The sequence below is a fragment of the Anas acuta genome, chromosome 5 (assembly GCF_963932015.1).
Source record: "Anas acuta chromosome 5, bAnaAcu1.1, whole genome shotgun sequence".
Taxonomy (NCBI): domain Eukaryota; kingdom Metazoa; phylum Chordata; class Aves; order Anseriformes; family Anatidae; genus Anas; species Anas acuta.
The window spans coordinates 50,601,622-50,614,447 of NC_088983.1; positions in this window are offsets into that span (position 1 = coordinate 50,601,622).

The following is a 12,826-nucleotide window of genomic DNA, read 5'->3' on the forward strand; positions in this document are numbered from 1 at the left end:
ATTATGGGGGAAGTTTTAGAAGAGGAGCTGAAGCATATAGATTCTTGCATACCTCTAGATAATGTTAGTTAAGTAATTGACCCTCACATCACATAATATGGATGCAAAGAATGTTAACCAAGTAAAACAGCTAACCACTTTCACTGTATCATCTGTATAGTGAAAGACCACTGCAAAAATAATTAAATAAAAACTTAACATGAAGTATCTCTGGGTTTACCACTGATGATGTCCTACAAATCAGTTTCCACTACTTAACTCCTTAAGCTATAGGAAGTTCAAACTTCTTTTCTAATTAAAACAACTCTCCTGACATGTTAATCTGAATTGTAACAGATTGCTTCCCTAATGTATCTAAGACTTATTCTGTCTTTATTATGTCTGCAAAGCTTATACCATGGTGATTGGTTTTTGATATATTAAAAGCATATGTATTCATGAGGAGATAAGGTTTTCTGAGATTTTTTTTGCTTTTTGATTTTGTGATTTGTATTGTAATAACCCAAGGTCCTTTCCCCCAGCTGTTGTTTGTCAAAATATACAGTATGCTCTATACTTAACTCCTTCAAAAGTGCAAGGACATCTTTTTCATTTCTGTGAAGAAAAGTGGTCTTGAATACAACTTGAGACATCATGAGATCTTTGAGAAAATGTTTAAGAACACCTAAATAATATATTTCTGGATACCATTTCTGTTCGGCTGTCAAGAATATGAATGTGAAAGAAAGTTTTAAAATACTAGTTAAGTAGTTTATTAATTTATTCTTAGCACAATTAACTCATATAGATCGCTGTAGATCTCAAATTCTTTATTCTTTGATTCCAAACAGGCACAAAACATAGAATTCATCTTGTCTAATTTCAAATGTCTGAAAGATTGTCTCAATCTAAGCCAGTTGTATGTATAAACTCTCATTATTGAGAGAACTAGACATTGTAGGCAGACAATTTGTCTAAGCTGTCTTAGATGCTTATCTTCAATGAGATGAATCACTCCCTGAAGGTGTTTATTTCTCTTCACTGACTGTAAAGAAAGAGTAGATGACTAGTTTGGATGACAACTTTTAGTTGTCTGATGTTTACTGAGATGGATCTTACACAAAGTGCCCAAAAGCATTCTGGTTTATGAGGCACTGAAGCATTACCTCTTCCAAAGCCAGATTTCTGACAAAAGTGGTCTAGATTTCCTTAGACAGACCTACTTTCCTCTGATCCTCTCTGATCCTTCAAAGTTGATTAGAAACATTTAGAATTTAAAAAAAATATATATATAGATAGATGGATCTGTAGGAAAAGAAAATTTTGCCAAAAAGTTTGAATTCAGTGTTCTAAAGCAATACAGTAGAGAATGAAATATGCAAACAAATAAAATACTAAAATGCTAATACTTTCATCTTTTCTTGACGATTAATCCCCCTTTTGTTTCAAAATTATGATAATACTGCATAGATCAAAATCCTTATTGGCTTATTTTCCACTACCTTGTACTTAATCTTACCTTTCAGTCATCTGCAAATTACTTTGCTATATACAGCATTTAAATTTCATACACTGGTCCTATTCAAAAGTACTGTATTTAATATACACCTGTAGAATTAACCATTAATCAAAATTCATTATTTTCTGCATGTGTTACAAATTTTAAATATTTTTTGCAAGTTCTTATCACTGACAAAATATCCTTATGAACGATATTGGGACAGTGTTGCTCATTCACTGCCCACATTCCACAGGATGCTCACCAGTATCACTCAAAGAACATGCACTTGAAGATGCATAAAGGAAATGCTGGAGACTAGCACAAGTCACAGAGCTGTTGCAAATGGCTACTGAACTTGAAATGCAAATACTGTTTAAAAATAAAATAAAAATAAAAGCAAAGATAAATCTCTTGACGAGTTACTTTTATTCTAGCAGGATTTATACCACCCTATGCTTGCGCTACTGTAACTTTTTAGTGACTCAATATCATCATCTGCCTCCTTCTAGGCAAAATAAACACTAAGTCACATGACTTGGCTAATTTGATAGAAATATGTTCAGTTTATGGGTCAAACTTGCCTTATCTGGTGGTCCTGTAATAGGTATTAACATAGTATTAGTAATATTAAACATTAATATAACTAAACCCATGGCCTAAATTCTATCATCTTATTCTGTAGAAGACTAGTCAACTTCAATGTCTCTCTTTTGATTCACAGGTGGTTTAAAAAAAGAAAGTGTTTCCTTTGCATGAACATCATGGAATGAGCTAAGGGGAAAAAAAGTCCATCACAACGACCTTGCAGTTTCAAATACACTATTCACTAGATTGCATTTTTTTTTCTGTGAGCATGTTCTTTACACTAAGCTTTCAGGGACCTTTAATATTTTTGTACTTGCTGCAGAATGAAATTAGAAAATATATATTTCTAGGTATGACAAAATAGTTAATTGTGACTAGAATAAGATCAGCTATATTAAAACTTTAAAAATTTATGAACCTTTGTAACTCTAGGTAATGTTATTGTGTCATTTTTTTACATTGAGATCTCTGTCCTTTGTTCTGAAATGAATATCCTATGATATGCCTTGTTTTCATCAATTTCTCACCTTTCTCTGGAAAGATAGCTTAGAATAAACTAAATGAAGATACCACAGGGCTTGTCTGAACTTCTAAAATGTTTAACATTCATCTATTATCAACAAGGTTATTTATTTTATCACTAGGAAAAGAACTTAGCACTTTGATATAATGATGGGAGACTTGATGTACACAGTATTAGCTGATTAAGAACAGTTTCCTTGTGTATGAACTGAACTATTTTTCCATACTTTAATTGAACAGTAGTAATAGCACTCAGCTCTTTTTTTTTATTAACAAGCTACTAAATAAGTTATCAACTATGATGACTATTCAGTGCAATGTTTCAATGAAGCAGATCATTACTCTGATTTGATTAATTATATAAAATCAAATTTGCGATAGAAGTCTCAATGGAGGCATTTCTGTTGTTTAAATACTGAAGAATAAGTCTTACTATTATATTTTTCTTAGAACCCTGCACACAGAACTTTATAGCAGGGCTGACCTTTAAGTTATGTGGGAAATAGATTGGACTCATTGCAATTTCAGAAATGATATGATGAAGATAATATTCCCTGTTATGCAATTATAAAACAAAAACAGGTCAACATCTGCTTAAGTGCTTTAATAATTACAGTTAAATTTAAGCATTTAAGTTTAAAAATACATATCATTACATATCAGTACATTAAATCAAATTCTTCAAGCTCTATCTTCATCCAGAGCATTTTAAATAGGATGACTCATCTATAGTCTATTGATGAAAAAATGTCAGAACTCAACAAAACCCTTGAAGATTATAAAATACATTCTAGAATATCACTTTTTAAGCACTATTTTCAACTATTTCTAACCTCCTCAGAAAAAAAATAAATAAAAATAAGGTTGAATATTATTAAATATGATGCTAACAATTTACTTTAAATATCCCATGCAGAGGAAAAATATCTGCAACCAAACTGAATAGATTTAATTTAGGCCTATCACACTATATTTAGTGTATGAGGTGAAGTAGCTGAAACCAACATCCTGATCGATGTTAAATTGCTGTAATCTGGTAGAATATTTCCCATGTTTTCACAGGAAGATTATTGTTTTTAAGTTTTGCTTTCAGGGAGATAACAAAAAATGCAAGCGTGTTTGTAATACCATAAAATATATCTTCTACTATACCTTCATAAAATATGCCTTCTACTCCTGCTGATTCTGCATGTACTTGTGTGTACATGTAGTATTCTTACATGTACATTTGTGGTACTTATGTGAAAGTGTACCAACATTATTGCAGATTGGAGATATGGAATAAGGTATTCCCTATAAAACCTATTGCTGAAATATAACCTATATTAGTACATTACGTATTTTGAACTAACTTAGTTAATATTCTTATTTATCTTGAAAACTAATGTACAATTACTCAGAAAAAAAAATCCTGTTTAAGTGGCATACTTCCTAAAATTTCAGGCTCTTTCTGAGTTATCCTACCGTTTCAGTATTTCTCATAAAATTTTATGTATTAAATGAGTGTAATAATATTAGGTATTAAATTTGTATAATTATTTTACATAACATTCACACCCACCTTTATTCTCACATGTCAAAGGTTTAATTGTATTTACATACCTGAGTCCAATATTTGACACTTTATTGTGAACTGTTCTTTGCCATATTCATTCTCTAGTCATAATTTATTTTAATTTAATACAGAAAAAGGAAATATATCAGATATAAATCATAGAATTTATGGTTACATATCTTCTCCCCACTGTGATTAGGACAATTGCTGCAAAAGATTTTACCAGAGAAATCTTGTATAGTAAAAGATTGAACAAGGGACAGGTAGATAGAGTAATCTTGGAGAACTGTCAGCACATCCATCTTGTTTCTGAAGGAAATTTGTCAGTAGTAGTTGATTGGCTCTAATATGGGTATAATGAATATGATGTTTTGATGCTCTATATGACATTTCTTACCTTGGCAGCAGCCATTTAGGCTTTGACTACCAACTGCCTATAGAACTGCAATTTATGTAAGATTTCTAATATGCCTATAATGCAGACCCCACTATAACTGCACATTTTATGAATGTTAAAGTGTTCGGTCAATCAACACCCCTGTGAGGTGAGAGACTATAATTACGCTAACTTTATAGGCAGAGAAATTGAAGCACAGAGAGGGCAAATGATTTGTCCATGATTACATGACCTAAGCAGAGCACAGCCTTTGATTTTTGCTGTATTCTAACTTTGTCTGCTAAAGAAAAAAAAAATCACTTGTGAGACATCAGTTATACTGAAGAGTTACAGGAGAAGCATTTTTCCTGTTTATTCATTTTTTTTCTCAGCGTGAGGGACATGGGTCCTTCAGCTATGGTAACGCTGTGATTCCTGCATCTTCCAGAATTCATTATTCAGCTGAAGCTTGACTGCTGCTTTTCATTTTGTCTTTTTTTCCACTTACTGTTGAAACTCAAATTTCCTGTGAAAATTAATATGTACATTTCTTGATGAAGGGCAGTAATGTTCCATAGAATGACAGAAAACACTTTGTTCATTACTTGGAAAAAGGGAGAAGTTCTCATCTCTCTCATACCTCTTGTCATTTTTAATAGACGATAACTCACCCTCTAAGACAGGCTTGTACTACCAGCATTTATACCTTCTGTCATCATTCTAAATTCCTCTGAGACCATCAATGGCATAAGGCTTTGTATGGCTGAAAAGACAGGATAAAAGTACTCTAGATATTGGTAATCAGATATGGAGTCTTTAATTTTCTATGCGAATAATTTCAGATAAAGTTCAGAGCGATTAAAATTCATTATTACTTGTAGACAGCTCTTTCATAATGAAATTGGTGTCTATCAATTTCTTAATAGGAAAATACTCATTCAATTTAAAAGAAAAAAATATCACTGCAAGTGGTACTAAATATCCTCTTTTCTTTAATTCTTCACCATGGTAGTAAGATATAGTACGAAACAAAGACATTTGTTCTTGAGAAAAGCAAAAGTTGTAACGCTCTAACATATCCTTGGGATATCTGGACTTGGTAATGGACCCTTGCCAGAATGAAAGAAGGAAAAAAAGTAATAATAATAAAAAAAATACCACCAAGCCATCTCAACCACTGTACAGATACAGGCTCAATTCTCTGTTTTCCTTACTTCAGGCATAGTCAGTTTCTCTTTAATAGCATGTAAATACAGTAAATGCAGCTGCTAATGTGTTATTCTCCAGTCATTTGTTGCAGCTGATTAAGGAGAGAAATGTAAAAGGTTAATTTTCTAATTACATACTCCCCCGAGGTAAATTATGCATGTTATCACATCCATTGACACTCTATAATGGGCACTTTTTATTGCCGAGTGATTTTCTATGGAACTGTGTGCATCTTCGTACAGTTTATTTTTAGTAAGCAAGAAGATGGAGGGAAAAAAATATACATCCTATCAAATTTTCTTAACTCTTTCTGGAGAACTTGCTAATAGGATATTAAGGATTGCCAATAAAAATTCACATTCTCACATCTCATTTTTAATTTCTATTAAACTGCAATACATGGAAGAGAAAACAATGAGAATGGGCTAAAAGACACAGCCATGTTGTATGGCTCTCGGTAAAAGTTTTGAAAGGAAGCTACATCTGAAATACTACATTTCAAAATAATTTCTTTTAGTAAACAGTGTAACGTTTAATAGTAAAGAACAACTTTTCAGCCATATAAGACCTATTATTTACAAGCCACATGCTACTCTACCTGGTATGAAAGCTGCTTTTCAGGATCCTTCTGCCACAGTGAATACTACATTCAGCTGAATAGTTTTGTTTGTTTGTTTGTTTGTTTTAAATAAAAAGTGCTTTGTTAGTTTGCTTTCTGTTCTACTATATATTACCATCTCAAATGGTGGAATAGAAAAGCAACAGTGACACAGGTGATCATGAATCATTTAAGATATTAGCCTTGTTTCAATCTAGAAACAGATGGTTTGCACTCAGTAAATTTGTCATTTATTAAAGATAATACAACAGTGGGAAAATAAGCCAGAAAATAGAGAAAGATTATAAAAGCTGATGAGAATGTTTCCCTTAACATTTTTCCTTATCCCCAATGTACAGTAGAGCAGGGGAATGCTATGCTATTGGCCTTTCATTTCAAATTAGTTGGGAGGTTTATGTTTTACAGTGAGTCTTGTTCAAGAAAAAATGTTATGTGGAAATCCTTCAAATAAATTCAATATTTCAGTAGTTTTACTAAATAAGATCTGCTAACACATCTACTTATGGCAAATGAAGCATGCAAAACCAAGGGTGGAGGGGGGAACAAAGAAGAAAACAATGTTTATTTTCTCAGAAATCATTCTACTTCAAGATTTTTTTATGCATTACATTCATATATGTATCAATGTTATATATTTCTACATTTTTTTCTAGAAAAAAAAAATGCAGGCCAAAATTGTTTCAATAAGAATTTTCATCCAATTCTAATGAACATAAATTAGAAATTAATTTAACAATCATATTGTTGTATGATACTGAAAACTTTCTAACCCAGATCCAGAGGACTGAGAGTGGTATAAAACTTTAAACCAGCAGATTAGACAGAGAGAAAAGGAACTTTGAATTAGTTGAGATCATGGCCTTGTTTCATTTCCTGTCAACAGACAATAATCTATTTTTCAGGCAATGCTGGTACACTAGTAGTTCTTTTCTCCTTCCCAGCCTTTAATATATAAAGTATGTTTATGGCCCTTTACTGCTATGTAGCCTTTGTATCTCTTCAAACTTTATCACTATTAATTTTCGCTGGTATAGAATATATACTACATCTAGTCTGATAAATTGAAGGCAAATAAACAAAACGTTAACACATTTTATGTGTCTGAAACATAGCTCCTATTAATGGATACACAGAGCTCTACAGAAACACTGCTATGTCCAGTTACACCAATGAAACATGATCTTTCCATGTTTTGAACATCAAGCTCTTCCTCTTTCTCTCACAAAAAAAAAAAAAAAAAAAAAAAAAAAAAAAAAAACAGTTCTGAAAAATAATCTTTGAGCTTTTGTAAACTTTATTTCTTGCATGTGAGTTTAATTCAATTTTTTTTTTTTTTTTTTTTTTTTTTTCTAAAGAAGCAAAACAATTTATTTCCAACTTTTGGTGTTATAATCTTATGAAAATCAGCCTCTCTCCTCTCTGTCCTCCGGTGCCTAATTTTTCTAAGTTAGGTAATGAGTGTAAATTTTTGTTTGATTTTTTCCCAATTAGGTAATGAGTGATAGCTTTTCACAAGTAAATGTGGGTCTGAATCAGTCTTTAATGATATGGGATTCCTCTATGTTTCCAACACATTTTGGATCAAGCTAAATATAGAAACAACCATTGGTCAGACTGCAGGGGATAAGAGGCCACAGTGCACAATCACATCTGCCTGAAGTTCTACCAGGCACACGCTTCTGGAGACAAAGAATAGTTTGGACTGCTGATGTCTGATGATGTTGAAACAGGATGGACATACAGATCACTGACAGCTCCAAAATGGTAGAAAAAGACACATCCCAAACTCGCACATATCATCAATCTGAGTACCCAGAATGTGTACAGCTGGTGTCCTCCTTGTCCTCTTTGTCACTGCAACAGATCCTAGACACTGCATGTCAACACAAGTATTATGGTGCCTGTGGGCAGACAGATTGAACACCCCTGCCCTTGTGCCTGACGGCAGGACAGACTTCCTGGATACCACACACAGTTCTGGTGTTTAAGAATATGGAACAGTGAGGGAGGGAAAACTTGTTTCAAGGTTTCATTTTAGATAAAATCACTGTCACTCCTGGTGTTTCTTATCTCTATCTGACCGGAGAACTGTGTCAAAAGACACATCAATGTGTAGAATTATTAACTGAGTTTGTAAGATGTAAATTTCTGGGAAGTTTGCTTGCTTTTTAAGATTCTACTTTACATGTTATACTTTAACTAACTTCTGTAAGTCTAATGTCAAAATCATCTGATAAGAAGCAAACCTGATTAGGATCGAGCATAGTTTTATGATGGTGACAGTCTCTGTGATGATGAACCCGTTATCTTTCTCCTGTGCTGTTTGGAGAATGAAATTGGTGATGCATTTATGAAGAAAAAATAAATAAATAAATAAAAAGCCAAAGACATACGTGGGACCAAAACAGTTCTAAACTGAGAGCCAGACCTTTTCAAGTACTGAATGTCTAGCTAATTCTTTATAGATCAAACATATTTTCTGGGCTAGCCTTGGAATTTCTTTCTATTTCACATCTTCAGGCAAGGAAGGTACCATGGTAATTTGCTGCTCTTGTGTACACTTATCCACCGGCAAACTACTTTGATCCCTGATGTTAGCATATTCATTCTAATGGAATTACACAAAGTATGGTTTTGTCCCTTATTATTCATTCACACAGTGAATGCTAGGATTGTTTACCCACCACATGAAACCAGCTATTCACCCACAATCCATTCACAGCACAGAGATTGCTAAGCAGCCCGGGCAAGAAGGGAGGGCAAGAAGCTCTGATATGCCAAAGGTTATATGCAGTTTCTTATGACTGCTAAGCATTAGCTGGAAAAATCCTAGAGAGCAATAATCAGTTTACTGACAGTACCACAAGAATGTATATTAGCACAGAGGATAATTGTATTGGGTCTGGCTGGAATGTTAACTTTCCCAGCAGCAGCCCATACAGTGCCGTACTCTGTACTTGTAGCTGGAACAGCAGTGTTATCACACCAGTGTTGTGTCTGCTGCTGAGCAGCAGTGGCACAGTATTAGGCCTTTCTCTAACCCTCCTAGGGGGTGGGCAAAAGGTGAGGAGAGAAACATCACTAGGGCAGCTGGCCTAAACCAATCAAAGGGATATTCCATACCATGTGATGTCACACTCAGCAATAAAAGGTGGAAACAGGAAGAAAAGGGGAGGGGTGGGCTCTCGTTTGGAAGACGTCGGTCCTCCTCTCGAACACCGGCTGCGTGCGTTGAGGCCTTGCTTCAAGGACGTGGTCAATCATCGCTCATTTGTGGGAAGTAGAGAGTAATTTCTTTCCTCTGCACTTCCATATAGCCTTCATTTATTTTGTTTGTTTGTTTTCCTCCCTTCTTTTTATTTTCCTTTTTTTCCCCTCCCTTTCCCCTTTCCCTTTTTATTTTCCCCTTAGTTAAATTGTTAGTTCATGGTAGTCTTTATTTAACTATTATAATTATTTCCCTTTAATTAAATTATCCTTATCTCAACCCGTGAGTTGTTCTTCGCTTTACTTCTCCCCCTCCTCATCTAAAGGAGGGGGAGTGAGAGAGCGGTTGTGGGGTTTAGCTGCCCAGTACGGTAAAACCACCACAGTCCTTTTTGGCGCCCAACGTGGGGCTCGAAGGGTTGAGATAACAATAGAATTGATTAAACGCATATAACTAACACGCTTGCTTGCTAGTAACCATGTACATTGCCCTGTTAATAATAATAGCTTTGTTCCTATGTCATGCAATCCGTGTCATATTCTCCTTTCTCCTATATATCCGATCCGACAAAGTGCTACAATCTGTGTTCACTTTTTTTAATTCGCTGTGCTGCCAAGCACTGACCTTGGTTTTAATCTGGAATTCAGGCTCTGCACTGTTATCATTTGGGTCCCATGGAAACTATCTTTCAGAGAATATTCAGAACTACACTGCCTTCCTTTTCTCATCTGGACACCAGTTTATTAATAATATTAAGAATGGTACCTTTCCCTCCTTTCACAGTGGGCTAATTACAACCGTTTGGGAGTATTTTGAAGATCCATCTGTAACCCATGTATTGCTATTTCTAATTCTGAACAACCAGTTTCATTTTCTCTCTAAGATTAGTCGATTGTTTAGAAAACTTACTTGGGAATCTGTCCCGAAACAGTCTTGTGGTGAGTGGCTAGGTGTGTGGGATGATGTTAGCAGATACCTGTCACGAGTGTCTCCTCCAATAGTTTTGAACTTCACCCCTGAGCAAGTGCTAAATCCTAAAAAATTAGTAGAATGTTTGAGAGTTGTATGTCCTGACCCTGATAATGCCGGAGAACGACAGCTTGCAGCATTGTGCTGGGTCCTGGCTTATTCCTATCAAACACTGTTTAACATCATCCAGCAACTTGAAGAGAGGGAGGAAGTCTCTGAATATGATGACCAAGTAACACACGATGTGGCTGACCCAAAAGACCAACCAACTATGGTATCAGTCGCCCCCATAGTCAAGTCAAAAAAATGGAAACGGAAGTCAGCTCGTTTAGTAAGGGAAGAAGGCTCTCCTAAGGAGGAGGAAGAAGGGGAAATGGCAGGCACCTCTAAAGCAGGGCCATCACAAAAACAGCAGGAAGACGAGACAGAAATCATAAAGGAATCAGAAATCACTCGATCCTTATCCCTGAGTGAGATGCGAGAAATACGAAAGGATTATGGTCGACGCCCAGGTGAACACATCCTCACTTGGCTGCTTCGATGCTGGGATGCTGGGGCCAATAGCCTACAATTAGAAGGCAATGAAGCCAAGCAGCTGGGATCCCTCTCTAGAGAAAGGGTAATCGACAAAGTAATCGGGAGAGGAGCACAGGCCCTCAGCCTCTGGAGACGACTCCTGGCGGCTGTGAGAGAAAGATATCCCCATAAGGAAGATATTGTATATCAAATAGGCAAGTGGACCACTATAGATAAAGGTCTCCAGCATCTGCGGGAATTAGCTGTGCGGGAGATGATTTATAGTGATTTGGACAATGCCCAGACACCTCAAGACCCCGATGAAGTCCAGTGCACAACATCCATGTGGCGTAGATTTGTGCGGAGTGCACCACCAGCACATGCCAGTACCCTGGCATCAATTAACTGGGATGAGGGGATGGGACCAACATTGTATGATATGTCCTGCCAGCTTCAAAAATATGAAGACAATCTCTCTGCTCCGCTACAGTCCAGTGTCTCAGCTGTGGAGAAACTGTCTAAAGGACTTGACAAGCTCGTGGAACGAGTATATTCCCCCTCATTTGGACAGAGTGATACTTCAGCCACTAAGAATCAGCATTCGCGCGCTCAAGAGAGAGAGTACCCAAGACGTACACCACGTGGCACCTTGTGGTTTTTTCTGCGTGACCATGGGGAAGATATGAGGAAATGGGATGGTGTACCTACTTCAACCCTAGCTGCTCGGGTACGTGAACTGAAAGGAAATACAGCAGCAAGAAGAGGGGTTCCTAAGAGAAATGCTGCTCCAGTTTCCATGGGGCAGTACCCCAGAGGCAGTAGAAGAGCTGATGTTATTCTTGACCCTGATGAAGAGACCTCTACCTCTCATTTGCAAGAATTAAGTGGCAGACGCTCCAGCCAGGACTAGAGGGGCCCTGCCTCTGGCCAGGTAGAGGAGAGGGATAACCGGATTTATTGGACTGTGTGGATCTGATGGCCTGGAACATCAGAACCACAAGAATACAAAGCTTTAGTGGACACTGGCGCACAATGTACCATAATGCCATCAGGCTACCAAGGGACAGAACTCACCTGTATCTCCGGAGTGACAGGGGGATCCCAACAACTATCTGTACTGGAAGCTGAAGTGAGTCTAACTGGGAATGAGTGGCAAAAGCATCCCATTGTGACTGGCCCAGAGGCTCCATGTATCCTTGGCATAGACTATCTCAAGAGAGGGTACTTCAAGGATCCAAAAGGATACCGGTGGGCTTTTGGCATAGCTGCTTTGAGCACAGAAAAGATTAGGCAGCTGTCTACCTTGCCTGGCCTTTCAGAAGACCCTTCTGTTGTAGGATTGCTGAAGGTTGAAGAACAACAGGTACCAATTGCTACTACAACGGTGCACCGACGGCAATATCGCACCAACCGAGACTCCCTGATTCCCATCCATGAGTTGATTCACCGACTGGAGAGTCAGGGAGTAATCAGCAAGACTCGCTCACCCTTTAATAGTCCTATATGGCCAGTACGAAAGTCTAATGGCGAGTGGAGGCTAACAGTGGACTACCGCGGCCTGAATGAAGTCACGCCACCACTGAGTGCTGCAGTGCCGGACATGCTGGAACTTCAGTACGAACTAGAGTCAAAGGCAGCCAAGTGGTATGCCACAATTGATATTGCTAATGCATTTTTCTCCATCCCTTTGGCAGCAGCATGCAGGCCGCAGTTTGCTTTCACTTGGAGGGGCATCCAATACACCTGGAATCGGCTGCCCCAGGGGTGGAAACACAGCCCTACCATTT